This window comes from Triturus cristatus, chromosome 1_2 (genome assembly GCF_964204655.1).
Source record: "Triturus cristatus chromosome 1_2, aTriCri1.1, whole genome shotgun sequence".
Lineage (NCBI taxonomy): Eukaryota > Metazoa > Chordata > Amphibia > Caudata > Salamandridae > Triturus > Triturus cristatus.
In genome coordinates this window covers 586,360,046-586,372,339 of record NC_140580.1, presented here as the reverse complement: position 1 = coordinate 586,372,339, position 12,294 = coordinate 586,360,046, and the positions used below count along the sequence as shown (strand labels likewise).

The following is a 12,294-nucleotide window of genomic DNA, read 5'->3' as shown; positions in this document are numbered from 1 at the left end:
TGTTGATCCCTCCTCAGCTCTCTCCTGATTCATCCATCGCTCTGGAGCTGCCTGTTGGAGGCACACACAAGAAATCGACATTAGATAGGTGGATATAATCTTACATCATGAGGTTACTTGAATTGATCACACATTGTGTACAGGGACGAGGGGTGTGCGCGCGCCCCGTTCTCTGGCAGACCCTGTATTCTGCTGGCTGGCACACACAGGGCAGAAGCAGCTTGTCTGAGAGCTGGAGGCGGGCGGGACTTTCAGCTGGGTTTACTTACACCATTCATGGCACTGACTCGAAGACCTTGAGGTGGGCATGGAGGGGACCAAGTGCCCAACATATGAGCCCCAGGGACGAAAATAGCAGCAATTAACACACGGCATTAGATGTCACTGTACAGTACCTCACTCACACTGCAGATGTTCAGTGCATGTAACTGAGTTGCTGAAAGTGCTGCAGAGACGTGTTGATGCCTAGCCGAAAGGAATATTGGGGGGTCTGGGTGAAATGTAGCCTAATAAGCAGGCTTTTTTACAGGACCCAGTTGAAGCTTTGCTAGGAGAAGCAAACTCATAAGGATTGTTTAAAAAAATGATATCAACTTGTGAGTTTTTTTTATGTGTGTACAATGACTGCTTCATATAATTCTGTGTGTCTAAATTAGCAAAACATACAGAGTGAGTATCCTTAGATAAAATTTGACCAGTTGAACAACACGCATATGACAATATTTTGACAGCAAATACTGAGAAGACGTTGCGGTGTTATATAGTTAAATCTATGTGTCTGCCCAATAGGAGGAACTTTGGACCATGAATGGCAGTCTTTGGCAAACAGCTACCTTATTTTTGTATTTTTAAAGGGCAAATGCTGTAATATTATATCCGCGAGGTTCACACAAAATACCACACTGACAGATATCGCTTGTTGCGTGCCTTTATGGCCCGCCTCTCTTTTCCGTACTTGTTTGAAGACTGAGCTGCAACAAGAAACGCCGCGAGCCCCACCCTCTGCGCGAGCCAGGCAGGACGATCCATCGACAGACGGGGGTTTCTAGGAGGTGGGCCCCGAGGTGTGTGTGGGAAGCGCGCGCAGGCTCCAGCAACGACTCTTTCAGCTTTATTGATGAGGAGAACCTGGAAAAAGACAATAAAAACAACAACAAATCCAACGGGATCACGCGTTAGGAAACTCATTTACGGAGGTTTCGCGATTCTGGCGCGCGGTGAGTCATGAACGGAAAGTACTATAACTTTCTTAAAAAGTTTGCCGCCCTGTGCCTGTTCCTTTACTCAAATCAATGTATATTGTATTTGGGAAACATGTTACGGTTCTAGGTCCTTTACATTTTCTGCATAACAAGTGAGAGTTTTCATCATGTGCTTTGGATTAAACTGTGTTTTTTATGTTTCTGAATCACGCAGTATATTAGACATTCTTTCCTTTCAGTATTCCAGCGAAAAATGGAAACGACAGTTCCGGACTTGAGCAGCTCGGCTGCGTTTTGTTCTCTGCTTGTTTTGAATGCTGTTTGGCGTCAGTAAAAGGGACACGTTGCCTCCAGTGCCTTGTGCATTAAATATACATGTATTTAGTAGCTCCTATATAATGTGACTGCAGAAATTAGCTACTAATGTGACTGCAGAAAGAAGCTACCTGGAGTTGGCTGCTTCTGAGGTTGCCCTGGAGCCTTAAAGCTGTTTGTAGGTTAGCATGCTCTTTCCAAAAGTGTGCATCTCTCTATTGCCCCTGACAAGCGGTTGGATACCAACTGGCTTTGGAGGCTGTACAGAAATTACTTACTTAAAATAGTATAACATAATAGCATAATACGGCATAATATAGCATAACAACGTAACAGACCATCATAGCTTCATATTTTAATTTAGCATAGCCTAGCCAAATACTGTATAATATGGCATGCAGATAATCAAAGCATGGCAAGAATAAGTAGTTACGTTAGGATAATATACGGTCACCTAACCTAATATAGTGTAGTGTACTAATATAAGACAACATAACATCTTAAAGCAGGATGGTATAACAGCTGAGAATGGTGTAACACCATGGCATGGCATAACTGCTTGCTAAAGGTAACATACAATGGTGCCCAATAGAGCATAGCATATCAATATAACGTAATACATCACCACATACCCAAACAGAGCCATTACATATTTCAGGTGGCTCAAGGGGTCTCAGAAATCACAAAACCTTTCTTCTACTCCTAGATTCAAAACATTGGCTGTTCAGAAATGGCATTTGACAGTTCTGACAGGGGCAGTGGGCGGTGCAAGCTGCAGTTACATCCTTAGCCATACCTTGGGCCCTAGCACTATTTTTTTTTTAAATTAAGCACTCTTTAACTCCCAATCCCAGAACGTTGACCCCCTCTTAATGTTTCACATTAAACTCAAGACTCGCCTTTTCTGACATTTCCTAGGCTAAGATCTTTAAAGCAACCTTTTGAACTTTCAAAGCACTCTTGCTCTGGCTGTGTATATTAACTTTTTAGGGGCATATTATCAAGACAGGCGATAAAATTATCGCCGCTTTAGCGGCAGAAAACTGGCGCTAAAACGGCGATAATGGGCTTGATAATATCCTCTATGGAATTCCAATTGAAGCTCACGTTAGATGTCCTTCACATCTAACATGGGCTTCAATTGGAATTCCATAGAGTTTTCTGCCGCTAAAGCGGCGATAATTTTTTCGCCTGTCTTGATAATATGCCCCTAAATTGTTTCAATCTTCTCCTTGGCTCGATGGAAAACCAACATTTTAATATATTTGTAGTGTGAAGCCTCCTGATATCAGCCGGTGCTGGCACGCTATATAAACGGATCAGTAAAATATTAATATGCTGTAACAGGGTAGGGCTCAACAACAAAGAATGACATCACAGCATAGTTTAACATCAAATGGTATAGCAAGGTAGCTCGGTTCAGCATACCAAAGCGTAATAGCATAACACGGTATGACGTGGCATGTCATAACTGTATATTTAGGCATTTCGCCGTATAACACGGCATGGCATACGAGCATAGTTTTACATAAAATGCCATAATATAGAATAATATGTAAGACAGTACGGCATGGACTAGTATAACAAAGTGGTCAAAAATAACACGGCATAACGTAACTTCTCCTGGCATAGCATAGCATGGCATTACCTGCCATGCACTTAGCCCCATGAAGTACAACTTCACAGCGTAGTTTACCGCGTGTCATGTCAAGGGCCCACATAAAACCCCGTCCTCTGCGTGTTAGCAGAGGCCGCTTGATCCTCTGCTGGCACCAGCGTGGGCAGCGGCTGCTCACACGCCCTGCGGCTGTCTGAGGTGTGCAGCGTCGCATTACACTCTTACTAATAAATAGCCTTTATACCTATTTCCTTCTCAGTATATTCCTGGAAATCCCTTAAAAGATTCCCTTCAGCTCTGTGCGGTTTGTAACTTTACTATGTGCATTTCAGCCAAGACGTGCTTTGTAAAACAATGCAGAGTATGTGCAGGTGTTGTGGTTTGATGTCTGTCTGTCTCCAGGCTCCTATAGACACTTCTCCGCCGTAAGCAGGTCTGCACAGGCCTCTAAGAGCCGCGACGGGGAGGGGAGTGAGAGCCAGAACAAGGAGGCAGGTGGGATCATAGCTGGAGGCAGTGCTCTGTGTCACAAGCAGGCCAGTCCTCTGGGGGTTGATGGGATCTTCAGACCTCATATTACATACACAGAAATGGTTTCTAGGACAGGCCTGAGATGTTCGTTACACTTATGTTCTTGTGCAACCTGATATCTTTGGCAACACTGATCTATTGTGGAATGCTTTCTTTAAAACCACCCAGTTCTATTAGAATGCATTTCCATTCTTCAGTCCATACTTTGAGACTATGTAAAAGTATTTTTGAGTTAATCTTACCCCTACATTTATAAGACTTAAGAAGTCGATCATTTTTAGGAATCGCCGGGTCACCCTTTTTAGGTCTCGCGACCTGCGTTGCACTGCGCAACAGTGCTCGCGCAGGCGATAGTCCTTTTGTCCGGTGTCCAGAAAACGACCCTGGAATCGAACACGCTCGTGCGTGTGCGATTCCTTTTCAGCTCCCCCATTGCCTTTGCGTGCGTCTTCTTCTAAAAGACTGCACGCAATTGGCCTGAGGCGCGCGCCTAGCTCCTCCCATGGCCTATTTGTGTCTATTACGCGCACCAAGTGCGTAATAGACACCAATAGGCCATGGGAGGAGCTGTGATCGTGCCCAGACACAGGCGTGACGCGCGCGCCACTTGTCTTATTTTGTCTGTGTTCCACGTCTTGGTCTCTGATTTCCGTCTTCTGCAGCCCACACACTCGGCGCTCACGTTCTTAAACTGCACTGTCTTCCCTTCCACCTTGTCCCCAATTCAAGTTTATCCTACACCCTTTTACATCATTGTGTATGTGCCCTGGGCCATTTTACCGAGGGTCACTGACCGGCGCAAAGGCATGTTTTGCGCCGCTGTCTAGCCCGCACGCTTTAACCGTGTGCATTTTCCTCTGCTCTGTCTTGCCATCTTACCTACGTTTGGGCCGTTCTTCGATTCTCACTGAAAGAAAGGTGGAGAACGGCTCGGGCCACCTGGACTTGGGTGATTGGGGGCGGGCCGCAACCCGCAAGGATTTATTTTCCCGGTGTTTCCCTCGACTGTTGATGCCTCCGGAAGTGCCTCTGGAAACACCGTTCATTTCCGTGTCTGCGCCGCACCGCGGAATTTCACTTCGCAGCAGATGCAAACGGTTCAAAAACAGAACCATTAGACTTGGGGACAACGGGTTCCCTTTTTTTCCCCCCGCACCAACAAAAGGAGAAAAGGGACGTAAACAATCAAAAACGCTTGCAAAAGCGCGGCAGTCTGCAACGGATGGTGTTTCGCGGCAAAGGCACTTGTGTTTTGGACCAATTGTGCTATTATCTGCCAAACATTTTTCAGGGTTTTGCACAGGTTTGTAAAAAAAATTCCCAGTTTTCCGGCCATGAACGATGCCATCTATTTCGAGAACCTCGGGTAGAAACGAACATTTATCCCTTAAACAGAAAAAAAAAGAAATGGTGTGAAGTAACATACATGCTAATAGACCCGATTCCGGCTGGAGACTCCCGTTTTAAAGAAGGCTAATTAGCTTTATTTTATCTGTCTTTCGCGTGCGCTTTAAAAGTGCTGTCTACTGGGAGGTGAACATTCTTTTAGTGGCACCTCGTAGCTGCCACACAGCAGTAACATCCCCAGGACTCAGCAAGAGGCGCTGGCCCTTTAAAACCAGCCGCGTGCCTAATGCAATGTTTACTTTTCATTTGGTGGATAGCATTAGAGCTCTGGAGAACTGCACTTCTGAGTGTGCCTTTGGAGGTCTGAGTTACTGTAACTTTATATAGATTTAGGCCCCTCCCATCAGAAACATGACCACATGGAGTGAGCGCGCGCTCTAGTTGGGGGACACGAGATGGGCCTTCGCCCAGGGCACCTGATATCAGAGGGGTGCACTGAGCAGGCCTAGCACTCCTGTTATTCAGTTTTCCAGCACCTGTCCAGTCAGCCCAGGCTCTCATTCCCTTGCATGCCGTCCCGCCTGGGGTCTCACTTCAAATCTGGCATCAGTGCAAAGGTGCTCAGGTGTGGCACAGGTGAGGCGAAGAGGTGGAAGGGTGTCCTGGGGCTGGTCACTGCTGTCAGGGGGGGTCACTCAGCGCGACCCGACCTGTGGACACGAGGGAGCCCCCCTCTGAGATCACAGCAGGAGCGAGGAGGAAGATGAGGGGGATGGCAGCGAAGGTCGAAGGAGGATAGGCCCCCGACACTTCCCCTTTTGTAACCCAGGAAAGGTGAGGATAACCCGAGGGCTCTCCGGCGCAGGAAGGTAAATCCCTGCATGTCTGGGCCATTGGTATATTTTTCCAGAACAAATCCACGCTTTAAGATTTTATTTTCAGGAAACAAACCTCACAAAAAGATAGTGTCAAAGATGGCATCTGCTCCTTACAGGCTCAGAGCTTCCAGAGGAGCCGTCACAGATCAGAGGTGTGAACTACAGACCCGTGCCTCAACCATTTCATACTGCAAGTCTACCCGCCCCAGTGTCCCCTGTCACCTCTGAAGTGTGTACGACATTAACACAACCAGAGGGGGTATGGTGTTTAACACACAGACAATCAATAACCCGTTTCAGACAGAAACAACCTGTGACTTCATGTGCTGACAGTAACAGAACCACACCAGGGCAAATCAGAGACAAGGTCTCGCATTTACGGGAGTTTCAGCTATTGGCATTGTAAATGACAATGCCTTTTGTTTATCTTTTGGAACATAAATAAAACGCATTGTCATTTACAATGCCAATAGCTTAACCCCTTCAGCGCGGCGGTAATTCCCCCGCGGTGCTGAAGGGTTCGAGCGCGGGCGGGGCCATGACGGAACGGTTCCGTCATGAGCACAGCGCAACCGATGCTCATGACGGAACCGTTCCGTCATGGGCATGGAAGGGGTTAAACTCGTATAAATGCGAGACCTATTGCATTGCAAATGCTTGTTATATAAGTGCTTGGTAATGGCCCCTTTCCAATTCAAATGGTAAACACTTGTCAATGTAAATGTTTATATGCCTCTGAAAAGAATTTAGCCCACCAATCATAATTTGTTTTTTGTTATTATTGCTGATAGATGATCAGGGCTTGCTGCTCGAGTGAGCCTGGTTTTGGTCAATATATCTTTAGTTGAGGAAACAGAAAAGAGAGCTAAAACATAATTTCCTATAGGTCTAATAAGCCGTGGAGCAGCAACATCCTTTCCCACATACAGAGTTTATTATAAACTCTACTCATGATTCCTCGGGTACCAAATAATCTTTACTTTTAACATCACCTTTAGTGACAAATCTTACAAGCCTCCACCATCTTTTGAACATCTTTTGCTCGAATTACGGACATCATTTCCTCCCAGTTTTCTTTCAAAAAGATTGCCTTATTGCGCTTAATTCTTGCTTTACACTCTTCTAACAGCGCGTAATAAACCGTACTATCTTTTACTGGCTCCTGAGAACACTATGTAAGTTCCTTAGCTTTTGTTTCAACAATAAACATTAAGTGTCAAACCACCCTTTTGTCATGAAAGGTTTTACTTCCATAGATTTCTTCGGCCAACCCTCAACCAAACAAGCAGCCACCGACCTGATAGTATTCACATACTTATTATTAACCGGCTCATCATTGTGTGATTGCTTGGAGCATGGATAAATATTATCTGACTAGTAACCCCTAATGTATTGGCGCAAACTTTGGTCTACGCCAGAATTGTCAACCTACAGAGCTGAGCTCCAGGAGATCATGCGACTTGCCAATCCTGTGCAAATTCCTTGGCTCCGATACATTAAACAAATGTATGAGTCATTAGGCAGACCGGAAATTTGGTCTGATCCTAAAAATAACTGTTCCAGAATTTCGCGTAAGTCTCTCTCTAAGGTTTACTATGAGCACTGTCTATGTGTTTTAATCAAAAACGCTCAAGAGAGGTCCCTAACGGGAAATTTTTTGGGGTCTAAAGATTCATATAACCTAGAGCTTGTATTTGATAATATAGGCCCTCCGCTTATAAGGAAACTTTTTATGCAATGGCGGTACAGTACCCTCCCTCTTAAAGCGCATACTGCTTGCTGGACAAATTCTGAGACTACACTACAATGTCCAGCTTGTGCTTACCCAAGAGAGACTGACTTACACATTATATTCTTTTGTCCAGCCTATAGAAGAGCAAGGAATTACTGGCTTGTTCCACTTCTTAAAAGTCTGGGCTTCAGACGGTATCTTCCCGCATTCAGGATTTTAAAAAAAAGATCTGTCAGCACCAATTGTATTTGTAGTCGCAAAATTCTTAACAGCAATGTGGTTCAGACGCATCCAATGTATTAAGTCAATTTTAACTGTATGAATTTGTTTTTTATTTTGGACAATTGTTCTGTAATTGATTGTTTCATTTCTTGTAATATCTTTATTCTGTAACTCTTTTATGGTCCAAGAGACCGAAATAAAGATTGAAGAAGAAGAAGTAAGGCACCTCGAAAATTCGATATTCAGTGGTAATACTACATTTCTTCGTGTCATTTTTAATACAAGCTTTTCGCTTAAAGGAAAATACGCTCATTTGATATGGAATAACTTTAAAATCCTCAAACAAGAGGAAATACCAAGCTTGGGTAAAGACGTAATCTTTCGACCCTTCCATATTCCCTTGACTGAAGGTCTGGTGGGTAGTATGTCCGAACCAAAGCGACCGATAAGGCAGACAACACTCCAGCTCTGCCAAAAATATAATTTGACCGATAATTTTGCCTTTTTACATCGGGGAACAGATGCAAGAAGTATTTTAAAAGCTTTCAGTAGGTCCCTAGCATTTGCTTCTTCTTAGTAAGGTTTAAACACATATAAAAATCTCCCAAAATTAATATCAAGCTGTTCTGATACAGTGCTAGAATATGACCTAGATCATCTTTCAGCAATGCATATTAGTCTGAATTGTATTTATTTTCTCTCCAATTTACATACGTTTACTATTACCATGCTCCCTCTTAATTCAGTGAGATTGAATAGATCTATTTTAGCAGCATGCAGCCACTTGCTTTTAAGAGGTACCTCCGTTCTGCGTTTAGCTATTTGCGTAGAGATCAGAATGACTAATCCATCTGTTTTGCACCCTGAAAGATTTGGCTAGCTTCAGTGGCAGCTGCTAGGGACCAGAAGTGATGAGGCAGTTGGGGGCGGGGGCCGTTTAGAAAATAAAAGATCACTTACCAGACCCTCCAGGATTTCGAGATTACGCGGTTTGCCGCGAAATCGGCACTTTTGTAAAAATGCCGCAATTTTTACATAAGTGCCCGCGAAAATTAATGAATGCAGGGAAAAGGTTTTTACATTTCTGATATTTCATCATAAGAAATGCAGGAAATCAGGGTTCACATAAAATTATGAAGCAAAATATTTATAGATGAAGGCACCAAGTGTACTGGTGGACTTCCATGATGCCATTTACATTTTGGTAGTACAGGATGTATAAATGTAAACAAAACCACCAGAGAAATGCGTATGTGGGGAAAGTGATGGAATACGTTGGTGTAAGAAATTGGTACCACTTCACATCTGGTAAATGTAGAAAAAAAAGGTACATCCAGTGCTGAGAAGGCTTAGAGGGAAGATGATACAGAGTTGCCCCATCAACAAAATAACACTAGTGTACAGGGCGCAAACTATCTAGATATTTTTTTCTAAAGTGAAACACATCTCTTTATTAAGCCACACTGAGAACTATGTTTATTCAAGTACTATACTTTGAAGATTCTACACGGAAAGCACACCAGTTCTGATAAGCTTTAATTCACTGCATATCAAAATAAAATGAGTAGATAATTCACATTTACTAACTCGACAGCCAAAACTGTATTGCTGTAAAACCATAAAACGATGGTCCAAGCCATTCACTAGCAAAGTCTAACGCAGGCTTCTCCAACAAGTAGCTCATGAGCTACCAGTAGCTCTACAGCTACCTGTAAGTAGCTTTCCTCTGTGCAATGCAACATACTAAATTAGAAGATTTGCTAGACTGAATTAAAATGCACATACCAAAACTGAAAAGTATGTATTTGAAACGAAAATATGTGTATTTTCATAGCTCATAAGCTGATGTTTTGAGAAATGGTTCAATTTGCAAAATATATTTATTGATTGATATATGTTCGATAACACATCAAGCATTAGGCAGAATTATTAATATTATCACTTTGTGCCAGGGGTATTGCATTTATGGCTGGTATGTGTTAAACATGTCAAGGAATTCCAAATTGGCAAAGCCTTGTTACATTACTGCTGGAAACCCCTCCTGAAGCACTGAGGCCGACAACTAACTGCTGATAATCATAAATGGTGTGGCCACTAAAATAATCTTGTCTGATGTAGTCAGTATAAAAAACACTAATAATGTTAGCAGCTCTGTATGATTTTCATTGCACGGAAGTAGGTCTGCTTACAGAGAAGGTTAGAGACCCCTGGTCTAACGCAGCCCCCACCATTAATAAGGGTTCGCCTGCTTTAAGGGGACGTGGGGCCGACACTGATGTATGTCTGCAGCAGGTAGTGTGGATGTCGGATGGGTAGCTTATAGCAATGCATGGCAACACATGCATACACAAAGGGCTGGCTGGTTGAGCACCGCGCAGCGGCCTGCACTTTTACGTCCAGGCGCTCCAGGGAATCCGAACGATGTTGGATCCTTTACAGTGGACAGAACGGAGCAGAAGAGAGAAATATACGTAAAAGCTAAAATAGAAAGCCCTTTTTAATAAACCTTTCAAATTCAGAAGTTGCTTTAATATAAAAAGTATGAGTTGTCTCAGCGCATCAAGATATATTTTAAATACGGGCACATTGGACATGGAAGGTGAGGGGGTAACATGGCCAACTAGAGCATGGGCATCAATTTACTAAAATGCTAGGGGTAGTGGAAGGGACATCACAGGAAATGACATCACGTCAGGGCCTATTTCAAAGTGGAATACTCTGCTAAACGTTTCCATTGTTTTAAAGCTGCAAAAAAATGATTGAGTAAAATAAAGTGCCGCAAAAATGCCGCTAAATTTCCATATTTGTGCCGCTACATTTCCATATTTGTGCCGCTAAATTTGCTAATCCATGCCGCAATATCCTGGGGGGTCTGACTTACCCGTGTACGGCTGCCACCACACCTCTGTCCTCTTCTGCTCTTGACTCCCGGCAGCACACAGTCTCCTACACTACGATAAGCCAATCATGACACTGCTGTCATGCTGGCAGTAGCATAACTGTGTGTGCTGCGGCAATAATTGATGGACGGAATGCTGAATAAATCAAATATTCTCCCCAGTCAAGAGATCTGGGTTAAATCCAACGTTCTTTTGCTCACTGCGCCACCCCAGTTTGGAGGCAGCTCTAATCAAAACAGTCGTGACCCTGTCCTTCATGGAAACAGTCCAGTCCGAACTGCCAAGCCGGGTCCTCCCTGGACCAGAAACAAGCATCCTGAGACCAATTTCGGGGTGTATCAGCCATCCTCAGCCAGGCTAGCTTGAATCCAGTGGCACAGCGAACAAGGGACCCACGTCTGGGCATACCCGTCCCACTTGGGGCCAAAAGTGCTGCGGCAACGAATGATGGACGGAATGCTGCATAAATCAAACATTCTCCCCCAGTCAAGAGATCGGGATTAAATCTATTTAACTCACTGCGCCACACAGTTTGGACCAAGCCATATGTAAATCAGTCTTGACCGTGCTCCTCATGGGAAAAGTAATAGTATTACCAACATAACAGCAGCGTCATGATTGGTCTGAGTGGCCTAGTTTGCCGCTCAGATAGTGCCTGGGACTGTTCTCCGCCCAGCTGGTGCCCACCACTGCTTCTCCCTGCTGGCCGCTGCTGTCCGAAAGGATAGCACTGCCCCCTCCCCCGACTCCGTTCTGAAAAATAAAATGATGATAACATTGTGTTATTATCATTTTATTTTTCGTTTTTGCACTCCTCCGAGAGCAGTGGGCCACGCTCATCCGCCTTAACGGAGGAGCTGCCCCTGCGTAGCTTCACAATAAACCTGAATGAACCCTGGGAAAGACAAGTCCCCCCCCCCCCCCGAAAGCCAAGTCTCTTGAAAGCACACGATTTTATATTCTTCCATAATTCTTCCCATTTGATCATATTCAAGAATGCGTCTCAGCCCATGCACATTCCATACCAACAAGGAGAGGCTGTCGGGGGACGTTTTATCCTAATCAATGTCACTCAGCTTCGAGTATTCCTGCCAAAACGACTCATCTGGGTTTTTTGGGTCACAACTATTGTATCTATTCACTGCCAGAGTCATCCACAGATTATCTCCATTATTCCCCTCTCTTCCTTTTGATTCATTGTTGATGCATTCATCTAAAACCAGATTTACCTGTCTTGCATCTAGACCTGCATGACATTTTAAAAATAATTATGTGTGTGGGATTTTACCTTCTGGGCAGGATACCAAATTAATCCCTTTTGAGACCATTTCCTCTCTAGCAGCCTCTATAGCTTTCCTAATTAGTGTAGAAAATAATGTGGCCACTGTTCTTTCATTTGAGGAGATGGCAAACATGAAACTCACTTGTTTAATGTCTCTAGAGATGATGTGCTTTAAGGCTGGACATGCATAAATACTTCTAGTAACTTTGACCTATTTAAAAGTTTAATCTAGCCAGCCCTCTTTTATTGCTTAATGACATAAAGATA

General features: G+C 43.9%; 1 protein-coding gene across 1 annotated transcript in view; it reads left to right on the top strand.

Moving 5' to 3' along the window:
• Positions 1–938: 938 nt before the first annotated feature.
• Positions 939–12,294, top strand: part of LOC146867688 (calcium homeostasis modulator protein 2-like) — a 102,506-nt gene continuing 91,150 nt past the window's right edge. Inside the window, exon 1 of the mRNA XM_085606691.1 lies at positions 939–1,217. The gene's annotated coding sequence lies outside the window, so the exon portion shown is untranslated. The remainder of the gene's footprint in view (positions 1,218–12,294) is intronic.